General features: G+C 50.5%; 1 protein-coding gene across 3 annotated transcripts in view; it reads left to right on the top strand.

Annotated features, from left to right (window-relative positions):
* The first annotated feature begins 1870 nt into the window (after positions 1-1870).
* ELMOD1 (ELMO domain containing 1) overlaps positions 1871-12035 on the top strand; it is a 420914-nt gene continuing 410749 nt past the window's right edge. Inside the window, exon 1 of one of the 3 annotated variants that reach the window (XM_078657035.1) lies at positions 1871-1889. The gene's annotated coding sequence lies outside the window, so the exon portion shown is untranslated. Of the gene's footprint in view, positions 1890-2147; positions 2323-12035 lie in introns of those variants that run through there. The other 2 variants (XM_078657034.1, XM_078657036.1) reach the window with 2 other exon arrangements.

The following is a 12035-nucleotide window of genomic DNA, read 5'->3' on the forward strand; positions in this document are numbered from 1 at the left end:
CGCGTCACAAGGAGGGACCCAGAAGCAATAAGTGGCCGGGGGCTTAAAAGGCGGAGGGGCGGGAACAACGCCCTCTTTATCCACTTTCCTGCAGCAGGGTCGGAGGTCGCGAGACGAGTTACCCACCCACCCATCCCTGAAGGCAGAGTTTTGGTTAGGCGGGGTCCTGGGCAAGAGAAATGACAGGGACTCCGTTGGTCGGTGGATGCTTGGCCCCAGAACATGACTTGAAGTCTATCGGGGCTCCGGGCTGGCGGGAGAGGGGGCTGACCTGCTGGTGGCCCTGGACTCTCTAGCTCTACCCGAGGAAGCCGGTGATTGTCACAAGCAGTGGCAAAATTATCTACCTGCAGCTCTGTTGGCCGGGGGGTGGTCAGCATAAGGAGAACAGGGTTTATTGGGAGAACAGGGTTTATTGGTTGTGACCTGCTGGCACAGCCCGAATACAAAGAGGACCTGTGGAGAGGCAATTGTAAAAACATGGAAATGTATAAAATGGATATTTTATTTGCGTGCTGTGGTGTTTTAAATAAAGCAAGAATAAAGGTTGATCAAAGATTAATAGAAGAAAGGCCAATGGAGTAATTGGCCATATCTGTGAGTTAATAAAGTTTACAATGTGAAGACCAAAGACTGACTCCGTGGTTCCTTATAAAGAGGAATGGGGGAAGAAGGGGAAGTGCACTTTGTATGCCAGCTATGACGGGCGCCACCCCACCTAGGGGGTGTGGCGCCTTTAGTGGCAGCAAATGCCAGAGCCAGGTTAGGCAGGGCTTGCCGTTCCGAGACCGGACACGCGTCACAAGGAGGGACCCAGAAGCAATAAGTGGCCGGGGGCTTAAAAGGCGGAGGGGCGGGAACAACGCCCTCTTTATCCACTTTCCTGCAGCAGGGTCGGAGGTCGCGAGACGAGTTACCCACCCACCCATCCCTGAAGGCAGAGTTTTGGTTAGGCGGGGTCCTGGGCAAGAGAAATGACAGGGACTCCGTTGGTCGGTGGATGCTTGGCCCCAGAACATGACTTGAAGTCTATCGGGGCTCCGGGCTGGCGGGAGAGGGGGCTGACCTGCTGGTGGCCCTGGACTCTCTAGCTCTACCCGAGGAAGCCGGTGATTGTCACAAGCAGTGGCAAAATTATCTACCTGCAGCTCTGTTGGCCGGAGGACCTGTGGAGAGGCAATTGTAAATACATGGAAATGTATAACCTGGATATTTTATTTGCGTGCTGTGATGTTTTAAATAAAGCAAGAATAAAGGTTGATCACAGATTAATAGAAGAGAGGCCAATGGAGTAATTGGCTGTATCTGTAAGTTAATAAAGTTTACACTGTGAAGACCAAAGACTGACTAAGTGGTTCCTTATAAAGGGGAATGGGGGAAGAAGGGGAAGTGCACTTTGTATGCCAGCTATGGAAAATGGAAAAGTTTGGAATTTAGGGAGGGTGTCCATAGTCAAAGGCAGTTTGGAGAAGGTGAGCAACTATGCTAGAGAAGAGGAAGAAAAGAGCAATGTGTTTCTGGGGGCTGGGGTTCCTTTTTCGAAAAGCTGGAGTTGTGGAGGTGAGGGAGGAAGAAGCAGTGCCAGAACACTCACACACAACCAATCTCATGTGAAGCAGTGCAAAGGGTGCATGACAGGAAGCTTGACAGTTGATTCTATCGTGTGGCTGAAGGTTGTGTATATAATTCGCTTTTATTCTTAGAGGTTTTCTAGTTCTGCTTCAGATGTGTGTTTTATCAATTTTTATTGTGTTTCGCTCTAGGAGGGAAGATGAGTGGTAACTGAACTTGATGGGCGGTGTAAGAAATATTGAAAAGGCTGCAGAGAGTGAAGGAATGGACGAAAGCAAGAGCTTGGAAACAGATAATGGCAGAGGGAGAAAGAGAAGGTGAGATATGGGAAGGAAATTATGTAGAGAAAACGCGAGGTGCAGATAGAGAGAAAGAAGAGAGAGGGGATAGGGAAGGGGTTGGTGAGAACAGAGTAAGAGACGAGGAGAGAAAGCGAGGGAGGTGGAAAGTGAGAGAGGCAGACCTGAAGCGAGAGGGAAACATGAAATACAGACGAGGAGAGAATAGTGATGATGGGCACCAGAGAGAGACGGGGGAAATAGAGGAGGGAGGGAGAGCATAGGGTAGTGGGAGGGACCAGTGAGTGAACGGTAGAGGGAGAGAGCGAGCAGCGAGAAGGCGGCAGGTGAGCAGACACCTAAGCCTGGATGCGGGCAGCAGGCACGGGGCTCTGGCTGATGAGAGGGGCGGAGAGCGGCAGCGGGAAGCCTGTCTCCATGGGACCGTGATCCCCCGGCATAACAAAACACGGTGAGAGGATGGGGCAGCGCCGGGGAGGGTGATTGTGGCACACCAGTCCCCGCCACCCGCCAGTGAACCCTGGCGCTGTCATGGGTGTCGTAATGTGGCTGCCTGACCCTGTATGTGTGACAGGACAGGCAGCACAGGAAGGGCGTGGGGAGGAAAGGAAGTGGGCGGCAACAGGGCAGTAAGGAGGTGTACACGGAGTAATAAAGACGTGTCTACCGTACCTCCTCTGGCTCGCGTCATTTCTTGGGGTAAGAGGTGACAATGGCGACGAAGGTGGGATATCTGCAATAGATCCCACGTCGCCTCAACGCCCCGCTGCTTGTGCGCAGCCGAACGCTCGAGCCTGCAGCCCCTGCCAGAGCGGCGCCTGGGCGCCTGGAGAACACACCGCGCTCAAGCGCCAACGGGCCGCCCCCTGCCTCCTGCCCTCTGTCCCCACAACAGCGCGGTAAGAAAGGAACCGCTGCGGGGGAAGGAAGACGCCGGTGTCCCATCACGCTGCAGCCGCCTATCAAACGAAAGCGTGCAAGACGCTGCAGACACCTGGCTGGAGAAAAGAGCGCGAAAAGCGCTGCAAGACGCTGCGGCCGCACCGAAGTGAGCGAGAGACGCGTGGGGCACACAGCCAAGCTGGGTGAGTCCAGAAAACGAAGCGACTGCCCTAAATTGCCTAAATAAAACGTATTTCCACATAGACTGCAACTATTCAAAGCCATACCACGTGTCACCGACGGCGGCCATTTTGAGGTCAGGCGTGACCCATTGACTTCCATACACATTTACTGGAGCGGCCATTTTAGAGTCAGGCACTTCAAAAGACTTCTACAAAGTGGCCCCAAATTGCGCTAAGCTCTTTCTCTGAGCATGTCAGTGGTATCCAGCTCCTCCAGTGATACAGGAGGAACGCCAGCAACAGCTGCACCTGCGACACCAGGAACACAAGCTCCACCTACCAACGCCGCCATCATGAACCACACAGGGCCCCACCCCATCATGGGACTATCATACCTCCGGCCACCAGAGCCATTGGAGCTCACCTCGGGCAGCAGTATGGGCCCCAAATGGAAGACGTGGTCTGAAGACTTTGAGGACTATATGACAGGTGCACAAGTCCAGGACCCCAAACAGAAACTAGTTGCCCTACGCAATCTAGTAGGAAAAGACATTGCTCAACTCATCAAAGAATTGCCCAATGCAGCCACTGCTTCATATGATGATGTCAAAGGAATTCTCGACAGGCAATTCTTACACAAATACAATCTTGACTACGAACGATACACGTTTAACCTAGCTACACAGGAAAAAGAAGAAAGAATGGGTGACTTCATATTACGCATTCGACGACTAGCACGACATTGCAATTTTGATGACTTCAACACTGAGGATGCACTGCGACTACGCATTATTGAAGGATGTCAATCCGAGTCACTAAGGCGACGCCTGTTAAAGAAACACTACTCACTAGAGGAAATCGAAGAAATGACACGTATAAACGACCAGGCAGAAGACCATGCCAAGAAAATGGAAGGGAACAAATCAGACAAAAAAGAACAGGCATTTCGCCTTCAAGCAAGAAGTCACAAGAGTCGTCCACACCAGATTGATCGAGGGAAATCAAGAAAATCGACGCATCATCACTCTTCTCACAGGTCCAGAGCAAATCACGGATCAAGAGAGTCACGCTCTACTAAATCCACCAAGTCACACTCCAGCTGTTATCGATGTGGACAGGACTATCCACATTCAGGTCAATGCCCCGCCATGGGGCAACGATGTCACCACTGTGGCCGAGACAATCACTTTGAAAGTGTATGCCAAGCTAAGTCGTCAAGGCAAAGATCATCACGCTCAAGACAGCGATCTTCCAGGAACCAATCCTCAAAACACCATCATGCACGTGCTGTCAAAGAACAGGAAAGACACTCCACCAGCTCTTCACGGTCCAGTGATCACTCCCTCGGATCACGCCAGTCTCGCCGGTCGAGGTCAACATCCAGTGACTCCACGTCACACACGCCTGTGTCTCAAGATAGTGACGAATATATATGCATGGTCTCAGACCCGGATCGGCTGCGAAAATATAAGAAACTAGATATTCGAATTGGAAGTCACCCAGCCAAATTTGTCCTAGACTCAGGAGCCTCCCTGAATTACATCTGCGCGCTAGAACACCAGAGTATGAAACCACGTCCGGTGCTAGAACCAGCAGCTGTGCGGATCTTTACATGGATGTCCAGGAAGCCACTAACATGCCTAGGCCGGTTCCACACTACCCTAACCTTTCGGGATCGGACAATTCCAGCATTCATCCATGTGGTAGAAGGCCCAGACATAGCTGACTGTCTACTCAGCTTGCCAACAGCGGAACGACTCAAATTGGTAGAACTTCTCTACATGACTGAAGATGCACCAGACATTGTGGCAAAATTCCCCAACTTATTTAAAGGACTGGGAAAACTGAACCACTTTAAGGTTAAACTACACATAGACGACCGTGTCACACCAGTAGCACAACACCATCGGAAAGTGCCATTCCATCTGCAACAGGCAGTAGATGATGAACTACAGGAATTACTCAAAGCCGACATCATTGAACGTACTTCCGGCCCTACGCCATGGATATCACCCGTGGTTGTCGTCCCCAAAAAGGGACAAAACAACAAAGTGCGTCTCTGTGTAGACATGCGTGCAGCTAACGTGGCCATTGAACGTGAACGCCACCCTGGGCCACACATCAGTGACATGATCGCCCGTCTCAATGGAGCCACCGTCTTCTCAAAGCTAGACCTCAACAAAGGTTATCACCAGCTTGAACTCCATGAACGCTCCCGCTACATCACCACATTCACAACGCACCAAGGCCTCTTCCGCTATAAACGCCTGAACTTTGGCATATCATCGGCCGCTGAAATTTTCCAAGAAACCATCAGACGGGTAATACAAGGCATACCGAATTCCTTCAACTACAGCGATGATCTTCTAGTGTATGGCAAGGATCAGACGGAACATGACACGGCCCTTGACCGAGTGTGTCATGCGCTCCTCCAGGCAAACCTCACCCTGAACTCGGCCAAATGTGAGTTTCACAAATCACACCTGAAGTTCTATGGACACATTTTTTCCAGAGATGGCATGACACCAGATCCCGAAAAGGTGTCCGCCTTAGCAGACACGCCAACACCTCAGGATGTGAGTGACCTTCGCTCATTCCTCGGTATGGCGAGCTACTGCTCCCGATACATACAGGACTTTGCGACTCTTAGTCATCCACTGCGGGAACTCACCCGTCAAGGTCAGCCATTTGAGTGGACGGACGCCTGCCATCACTCCTTCAGGAAGATCAAGAAGGCTGTCAGCTCGGCGATCAATCTGGCTTACTTTGACGCAAAGAAGCGGACGGAACTCACGGTGGATGCCAGTCCGGTTGGCCTCGGTGCCATCCTTGCCCAATACACAGAGGACTCTGACCAACGGCACATCATTGCCTACGCCAGCCGTAGTCTCACTGACACCGAGACTCGGTACTCCCAGCCGGAGAAAGAGAGCCTAGCGGTGGTCTGGGCGTGTGAACACTTCCACCTCTTTGTCTACGGCAAGCATTTTACCATTGTCACTGACCATCAAGCCCTCATCACCATCTTTGGCAATCCCAGGGCCAAGATGCCTCCACGCATAGAGCGCTGGGGCCTCCGTCTGCAAGACTACATTTATACTATTGTCCATAAGCCTGGGAAATCGGACAACCCTGCTGACTATATGTCACGCCACCCGACAGTCTCTGCCACTCCTCCGCCTTCCATTGCCGAGGAATACTTACACTTTGTCATTGATGCAGCGTGTCCTCCCACAGTCCCGCTGTCCGCCATTCAGGAAGCATCGGCCCATGACCCAGTTGTCCAGGCTGTTTCGGATCGTATCCGTCAATGCTCATGGCGTCACGTGCCGGATGACCACAGCCCCCTTGCTAAGGAGCTTCTTGCATTCCGTCATGTCCAAGATGAACTCTCCATCAGCAGTGACGGTCTCATCTTGAGAGGGGGGAGGATTGTCATTCCTCAGAAACTGAGACAAGGAGTCATCAACCTTGCCCATGAAGGTCATCGTGGAACAAGTGCCACCAAGAAAGCGCTAAGAGAACGGGTTTGGTTCCCGACACTGGATCAAATGGTGGAAGACACTCTCAAAGACTGCACATCTTGTCAACTAGTAAGTCGAGACGACCCGCCAGCTCCACTACAGATGTCTGAATTGCCCGAAGGAGTGTGGCAGCAAGTGGCAGTAGACTTCTTTGGACCCCTAAAGTCAGGACAGTACATCCTCGTCATTATGGACGAATATTCCAGATTCCCGTTCGCCCAACTCATACCATCCACCAGAGCAGCTGCAGTAATTCCAATGCTTGATGAAACGTTTGCAGCATGGGGCATTCCTCTACGTGTCAAATCCGATAATGGGCCTCCATTCAACAGTCACGAGTTTGCCAACTTCGCGACACACCTGGATTTCAAACATCAGCGAATCACACCACTGTGGCCACAAGCCAATGGCATGGTGGAAAGATTTATGGGAACACTAAAGAAAGCTGTGCAACAAGCGGAGCTGGCCCACAAAGACATTCAACAAGCACTGAATGAGGTGCTAAGAGCGTATCGCACCACGCCTCACAGCACCACAGATCAATGTCCAGCCACCCTCATGTTAGGGAGAGTTCCACGCACCCGGCTGCCAACCATAGTCAATGCGAGTCAGTCAAGACCAACAAACACTGACCATGAGACACTAGTCAATATTGATTACGACAAGAAACTGAAAATGAAAACGTATGCTGATCAGAGAAGACATGCAAAGCACTTGGACATCAGAGAAGGAGATTGGGTGACAGTCCGGAGAGATCGAGGAACCAAAGCAGACAGTCGCTACCTGGCACACCCACTAAAGGTCAGCCGTAGGAGAGGGACAATGATTACGGCCCAAGGAGATCACAAGAAAATAACACGTAATGTATCACACTTCAAGAAATGCAACCCGCCTGGGACAAATGACCAACACCAGTGGGAATCATCTACTGAATCTGAAAGTAAGAGTAGAAGCAGCGACTGCGGCTCATCCAGCCCAGCCAGGCAGGACCACCCTGTACGTCATCGACACACCTCAGACAGATCAGCGAGACCCCGACGACAAGTTCGACGGCCGGAACGCCTCATTGAAGTAATCTAAGGATGCAGTAAGACTTTATACAAAAGGGGGAGATGTCGTAATGTGGCTGCCTGACCCTGTATGTGTGACAGGACAGGCAGCACAGGAAGGGCGTGGGGAGGAAAGGAAGTGGGCGGCAACAGGGCAGTAAGGAGGTGTACACGGAGTAATAAAGACGTGTCTACCGTACCTCCTCTGGCTCGCGTCATTTCTTGGGGTAAGAGGTGACAATGGGTGATGGAACCAGCTGCCTGGGGTCTGAGCTCTGAGCCACGACAGATCCTGTCTCGGTCTGCGCCCGAGGCTGCACGCGCCTCCTAGAGTCTATGTGCCATCGGGGCAGGTGCAGAACCCTGGCGCCTCCTGGCAGTGGAGAAATGATGGGGGTATTCTCTGGGCACCGTCGGGGGGTAACTGAAGCAGCAAGTAGGAGAGACTGACACTCAATGGCGTGTGTGCCATCACAGTCCAGAGGCAGACTTCCATTCTTCACTGTGTACAGCCTCTGAATCCATCCCCCCACCCATAGCTTCCATGCACCCCTCTGCACACGCCACCCTGCTCCTCAGCACTGCTTACCACCTCACAGTCCTGCGTGCACCATGCTGCATCGCTGCACGCCCCCTCTTCCGCACACCTACCCTGAGCCCCTGTCTCCTGTAGGCTGGTACTACCCAGCACTGCGCAGCTCCATTCGTCACCTGAGACCCCCGCATATCCGCAGAAACCCCCCTCAACAAACCCTTCTCCCGTACCTGAGCGTCGCACCCCCCACCCATCATGAGCCCCACACACTCTCACCCTGACAGGCTCCTCAGCCCTCATATTGCACCCTGGTCCCCTGTTCGTCTGTATCCAAAACCCTGCACCCCTCGCGATGCACGCAGGTGAGGAATGGGGCAGCCTGTCTGTACTGTAATGACACCCAGGAACAAAGCCCTGGCAGGGAGCGGTGGAGGAAGGGGGGCAGGGGTGAATGGAGGTAGGGGGAGTAAAGAAACGCGGCACCTGCTGTTTATTTAAATCAGTCCTGGAGATTATGGTCGGCAAGGCATCACTGCATTGCTGCACTGGGGGCGTGGAGAGGTTTTGAACAACGGCGCTCGCCTGGCATCTTCGAACTTCTTTCTAACGTCATGAATTGTTTAAAGCTAGCTTTTGGTTTCAGGCTGCATTTTTTATTACCCAGCACAATGTCTCTTCTCTGTTTCGCTGTTCACCCGCGCTCCTGCCCCAGATATGTCCCACGCGTCTTACACTGCTGCGGGGACCGGGAGCCGCCGTGTGATTAATAACTGTGATGAATTGTGTTTCTCTGGGCGCGCGTGCTCTTCAATGTGTGAGGACGGGAGGGGCTGCGGGTCTCTGGTGGCGTTTATGTCCCCGCCGCTTCTGTGTTATTGTGGGGGATTATGATAGCTGTAATACGCTGTACTTGGGAAATTAAAAAAATGCGCACATTTCAAGTGAGCAAATCGAGTAATTCTCTGCATTGCTCTGAATGCGCCTCGTCAGTGGTCAGGGCTAGTAAGCGCTATATGCATGCAATTACAATACAATACAATACAATGAGAATGATTTTTAAGGCAGTGCAGCGACGCGCATGGGTCGGTTATTTTTTCCGTTTTTGAGTTTGTGTATAAGCCGGGTCGGGTTTGTTTTGCTCCTGCCTCTGTCTGCCCCCACGCGTTGTCCCTGCTCAGAGCTCAGTCCTCTGCGCGCTCACTCTGCACGCAGAGGGATGGATGGATGGCCAGGAGGGGGTAGGCACGTCCCAGACGGATTATTAGTATTCACGGCTCCCGTCGCGGCAGTCCCGCGAGATCTGCAAGTAGGCCGCGATTTCAGCTTGTGGCTGGAGTGGATGAAAGAGGATGGGTGTTATTATGAGCCATCCCTGCCTCCGCTTCCACAGCAGAACTCGCTCACCCCGAGAGTGAATTAGAAGGAAAGAGAAAAATAAGGCCTCTTCATCTGCAACAAATACTGGCCAAGCCAACAGTGTCTCCTCTTCCCACCCCCTTTCAACCCCTTCATTTTCTCACTCCCCCTCTCTTCACCCCCCTCTCTCTCCTAACTTTTAATTTTCATTTTCCACTTAATTTTATCTCTCTGTTTTCTTTGCCCCCTTAGCCCTGTTGAATGCATTATCATACTGTAACTCTTTTTCGCTTTATTGTTAATTTATCTCATTATGTTCACCATCCTTGTAAAGCGCTATGATACTCTTGGGTCTAGTAGCGCTATATAAAACCTTTGAAATATATAAATAAAATATTTTGTTTTGTCCTGGTTTTTGTAAAACTTTATTCTTCAGGATCTTGCTAGGCCCCACGACCAATATAAAAAATAAACATTGCTAAAAGTAGAAATCTGTTTTTTGGTCTCACAATGAAATCTTTACTGTAGTAGGCCCTTGTACCAAAGGAACTACTTTTTGTAGATGTACTGTCTCTGAAAGCAACATGTCGCCACTCCCATTGAAATTAGGCAGTATCTGAAGTGTACCCCACAGCCCCATGCTATAGTGGTCGGGGGGAAAAGATGAATCACACTACAAACAGACCAATGGACGGAGAGGGCTGGATGAGAGCCCCTATATATAAGAACATGTATATTTATAGTAATATAACTTTATTAAAATTAGAAAGTCTTGGCCAATGTCAGATCTAAAAATGTGAAAGATTTCGAAGGCTGACACAAAGCTCAAGGGTGGGGGATTGTTGTAAACAGCTGGACCAAGAGGCAGCAGATTTAATTGGATTTTGAGAAATTCTAGATACACATGCTCCTACTATGATGTGTCTGCTACCTTTCCCATGTGGATTCATCTATTTGCTGTTGCATGTACAAAAGGAACAATTTAATAGTATCGTTTAATTTCCCCTCAGCAAAAAGGCCTTCGTGCCCATCATCACTTATTCTTCTGACTGGTGCCCTTCCTCCACACAGGAGCTTTCCTATCATTCTCCTATATTTCTGGTTGTCATTGGCGCTATGGCTAATAACGGGTTGTGGCAAGTTTTAATAGTTCACCCACACCTTTTTAGGTCTGACCAGAGGTAGTTTAATGTCCTTCCAGAAAAAAATAACTATGGATTTAGGGCCAGATCTCTGTACTGGGGTGAATGTATGACATTGTTCTGCATTCTGTCCATTGATTGTTCTTTTAGCAATTGTCACCTTGAGTGGGATGGATATGCCCAGACGTGGGTTCCATGCTCTCCATGCCACTGGAGTCAAGCTACCCTGGCTGATGAGGGGTGAAACCGGTCCTAGGATGCCTGTTTCTAGTCCAGTAAAGGCCTGGCCTGGCAGTTCGGGCTGGACTGTTCCCATTGGCCAAAAGGACAAGACTAATTTGCATACTGATGGGTTCAAACTGGAATGCATAGGAAGAAAAAAAACGATCAATTTAGGCCCAGATCTCTGTACTGTGGTGAATGTATAACATTTTTCTACATTCTGTCCATCAATTGTTCTTTTTGCATTTGTCACCCCGAGTGGGACGGGTATGTCCAGACGTGGGTCTCATGTGCTATCCTGGCTATTGAGGGATGAAATCCCGAAACTGGTCCTAAGATGCTTGTTTTCAGGCCAGGGAGGACCTGTCCTGGAAGTTTGGGCTGGACTGTTCCCAATGGGCACAGGGTCAAGACTGATTTGCATATGGCTGGGTTCAAACTGGAATGGCATGGGGAGCAAAAAAACGATGGATTTAGGCACATATCTCTGTACTGGGGTGAAAGTATGACATTGTTCTGCATTCTGTCCATCAGTTGTTCCTTTAGCATTTGTCACCCCGAGAGGGATGGGTATGCCCAGATGTCCCCGAAAGCCATCCTAGGATGCTTGTTTCCAGTCCAGGGAGGACCTGGCCTGGCAGGTCGGTCTGGACTGTTCCCATTGGCCACAGGGTCAATACTGATTTGCAGATGGCTGGGTTCAAACTGGAATGGCATGGGGATAAAAAAAAGTTGGATTTAGGCCCAGATCTCCGTACTGGGGCGAATCTATTACATTGTTCTGCATTCTGTCCATTAATTGTTCTTTTTGCATTTGTCACCCTGAGTGGGACGGGTATGCCCAGACGTGGCTCCCGTGCTCTCCATTCCACTGGAGTCAAGCTATCCTGGCTTATGAGGGGTGAAACCCCGAAACCGGTCCTAAGATGCTTGTTTCAAGTCCAGGGAGGACCTGGCCTGGCAGTTCGGGCTGGACTGTTCCCGTTGGGCACAGGTTCAGGACTGATTTGTATATGGCTGGGTTCAAACTGGAATGGCATGGGGAGCAAAAAAATAATGGATTTAGGCCCAGATCTCGGTACTGGGGTGAATGTATGGCATTGTTCTGCATTCTGTCCATCAATTGTTCCTTTTTCCAGAGCTTTGTAAGCATAAAAGTAAGCATAAAAAATAATATCACAGAATATGTACAGAATGGTTAAATTGTCAGTCAAAGATGTATTTAGTTTTGCCATTTACAGCAGGTGAGATCAGACTGCGGCTGTAGAGTCT

Source organism: Lissotriton helveticus, chromosome 8, assembly GCF_964261635.1.
Source record: "Lissotriton helveticus chromosome 8, aLisHel1.1, whole genome shotgun sequence".
NCBI classification, from domain to species: Eukaryota; Metazoa; Chordata; class Amphibia; order Caudata; family Salamandridae; genus Lissotriton; species Lissotriton helveticus.